The 3,545-nt window shown below is 38.5% G+C and overlaps 1 pseudogene; it reads left to right on the plus strand.

The window, feature by feature from the left end:
• The first annotated feature begins 208 nt into the window (after positions 1-208).
• Positions 209-326, plus strand: LOC128654830 (uncharacterized; annotated as a pseudogene).
• The last annotated feature ends 3,219 nt before the right edge of the window (positions 327-3,545 follow it).

Raw genomic sequence — 3,545 nt, forward strand, 5'->3', positions numbered from 1 at the left:
TTTCTAAGCTTCGTTATCCTAGAAAGACTTTTAGGTCTTGGGGTATTGCAAGGGTGTTCTTCTAGACAATATATGGTTCAGGTGTCATCCTTCCTTCAAGCAAACTCTCTTTCAAGAGATCTTGTTCAATCTACTTTCCCATGGATGGGATACATAATAAATCTGGAGAAGAGTTCCCTTGTCCCATCTACAAGGGTGATTTTTTTGGATCTACCGCCACAATGCCCTGAATGCACCGATTCCATCTGATCTCGGAAGTTAACCAGGGCCAGGCCTAGTCAGTACCTGGATGGGAGACCGCCTGGGAACACCAGGTGCGGTGGGCTTGGACCTTAATAGATTCTCTATCTAGGAGAAGATGTCTATCTCTTTGCCTCCTCCTGCTTGCCAGGAGTGATATTTCCAACAGTAAATGATGACGCCGTGGACTCCACATATCCGGAAAGAAAGAAATTTATCAGGTAAGCATAAATTATCTTTTTTTTAAACCAATAACTCGTAGAAAACCTTGTTGCAACTTGAATTACGCAATTCATACAGATTTGTACCTTCACATCTGAACTGCAAGGTGAGCTCCATTTTAACCTATAGAGCTGCATGTTTCTTGTAACCACTGTTCTGAGCATAAACCAAGATCCACAAAAACAGCTTCACAACCTTACAGAACAAACTAATTAAAACAAACAAATGAAAAAATCCCTCTATGTCTACTGTCAGCTTTGAAATTGCATGCACGACAGTGAGGCGAGATACATCACACAGGCAATAGAGTCTATATACATTTTGCATGCTGGGCCAAGGTGCTGGTGAAAAAATCCCAATTATGTCTCTAGAACACCCACAAACTTTGTAGACACTTCTTTCTATCAAGTAAGATAGCTACGGGAATAGTTTAAAATTACAAACATCTGGAAATATATTTCCAATTGCTTTGGTAGAAATGTATTATTTTTTGTGTAACTAGCGGTGCTCGTGATATCATGTATTGGGCACCTCACACATCTATAAATGTTAATGCCAGGAACGCCATAGGGAAATTGATGCTCAATAAATTTTGAAGGCGATCACACCTTTTAAACAAGGCCCCTCGGCAGCCTTACAAGCGTCTATGAATTACATCCTGTACATTATAAGCGCTTTAAAACAGTACCCTTCTCCTTGTGTAGTAATTTGTTTTGTTTATTTTGTTTCAGGTATGTGTATTTTTTTATCATGAATTAGTAACATTGTATTCCCCCTACTTATGTACAAAGCTCTACAGAATTTGTCTGTGCTTTACAAATAAATAATAAAAAAAGTCAGTAAATTAATGAATTAATTATTTACCTCTAAATAAGCAGTTCCAAACTATGGCCTAACATTCCTTCACATAAAGGTTACTCCGGATCACACATCAGTTCTAGAGCCCATATATAATGATACACCTTGGCAACCAGATAATATGATATAAGGGTCTAGGATGAAGAAACACATATGGGGTGCCCACAATGTAATACAGCAGCGTAATAATCCACTATACCAATAGCCAATCTTACCGGACTTATGGAAGCTTCACAATGCATGGGTATGTCAGTATACCTCTCCAAGTGCTCGGCTGTCTTCACCGCCGTGGCTTAGCATCCTCGTGGATCAGCTGCGTACCTCCGGCGTCACTGGGTCACACCCCTTACCACGTCATCGGGTCTGTTCCTCCTATGACTTCTCTGATTGCGGCTCACACCTCCCCACAGCCTGGGTCCGCGGTCTAGCTGGTAAAGGAATGGATAACAAAAGAACGGCATCCGTGGAATCTTCAAAAAACACATCTTTATTTCACAGTGGTTAAAACAGGAGAAAAGGCAGCAACTTGCACGCAGAAAGCAGGTGTGGCACTAATGGCTTACGCACCAGCTTTCTGTGTGCAAGTTGCTGCCTTTTCTCCTGTTTTAACCACTGTGAAATAAAGATGTGTTTTTTAGAATATTTCCCGGATGCCGTTCTTTTGTTATCTATAACATTCCTTGTCAGAGACAATTAACCATTTGCATGCTGTTAAGCACATGACTAGTTCAATTAGTACACACACGTTGCACATGTGCTGTGTTTGGACACCATAGCATAGGATATCCATCTGCATTCGAGTTTGTTGAAAGGTAATCCACCATTTTAATCTTAGAATGATAACAGGGGTGTTTCTAGACTGTGAAATTCAGGGAGCAAAAAAGTTGAAATCAATATCAAGGGTAAAGAGAACACTGATGGGGATTACCTTTTCCTACCTTTATTTATTTGTTTTATAAATCTCTTTTTCTTCGTGCTTTGAGTGGTGAACTGGACATGTAAAAAAAAAGGACTACAGGGCAGCTGGCACCTTTGAGATGCTATAGTAATAAATGGGGTGCACAGTGCTCCTTGGCACTGCCTAGAATCATAACTGCCCAAAAGCCATAGTATACACTGGGCTATTTGGAACCAGTATAATGCCCATGACAGTTCTGCAATATACTGCTATATAAAAGCATGGTATACGTATTTAGCTCAGAAATTGGCTACAACCCCACCGGAGCTACATTATCTTGCACATGCAAGCAAGTGGCAGTCAAGCTTTGCACAATTACCACCTAATATGCTGATAAATAACCCCTTATGAATATGAGATTCATGTCCCTATTATCATAACAATAATCTCACTACAAGATCACAAACAGAAATATCCATAATTGGTATGTTTGATTGAATAGCCAAGGTTTCAGAAATATGATTTTATTCTCTCAATGAAAATATAGGAAATTAGCCTCTAGATATGATGAAAAGGCACAGCTTGCTTAATTTTCTCCATAGAATAAAGTATTTTATATTTTGGAGCTAAAACAGCTAGGTTGTCAGTTTAACATATATTTCCACATGGGTGGCTATGTCAAGCTGAGTAATACTCTGAGTGTTACTTTGGTTTCTATTTAGTTTTTGTAAAATTGTCAGACATAATGAATACAACAATAAAATAGGCACAAATAGCTTCTTCCTGCAATATTTGGATTTGTAAGGAGGACCTCCTCAGGTGGTATCTCTATTGCAAATTATATTTGCACCATCAGAGGAGCTCCTTGCTGCTCAAATAACAGAAGCACAAAACACAGAGGGGATCTTAGTAGAGCATTATCAATACAAGATGTAGTTATTTACGGACAACATCCTGTATATGAGATCCTTTCCTAAGACATCTATTCCGGTGCTACTCAAAACTCTAGGAGAATAAAAAATATGGTCAAACGTTAGAATTAATATGATCAAGTCAATAATTAGAAACATTGTCTCATCCCATTGATAAATATACAACATATAATACTAACTTCATTACATACAACAAACAAATTATATATTTGGGAGTCTATCTTGCTCCTTATATACCTATTTTATTATTTCTTAAGTATCGAAAGCTGCATTCAGACTTTAGTAAAGAATTAACTTGTTGGCACTTCTTGTGGCATTTATCATGGCTTGCTTAGATAAATAGCATTGTTGCTTTCCTAGGCCTAGATTTAGAGTTTTGTCGGTAAGGACCCGCG

Source organism: Bombina bombina, chromosome 3 (assembly GCF_027579735.1).
Source record: "Bombina bombina isolate aBomBom1 chromosome 3, aBomBom1.pri, whole genome shotgun sequence".
In the NCBI taxonomy this organism is placed as follows: Eukaryota; Metazoa; Chordata; class Amphibia; order Anura; family Bombinatoridae; genus Bombina; species Bombina bombina.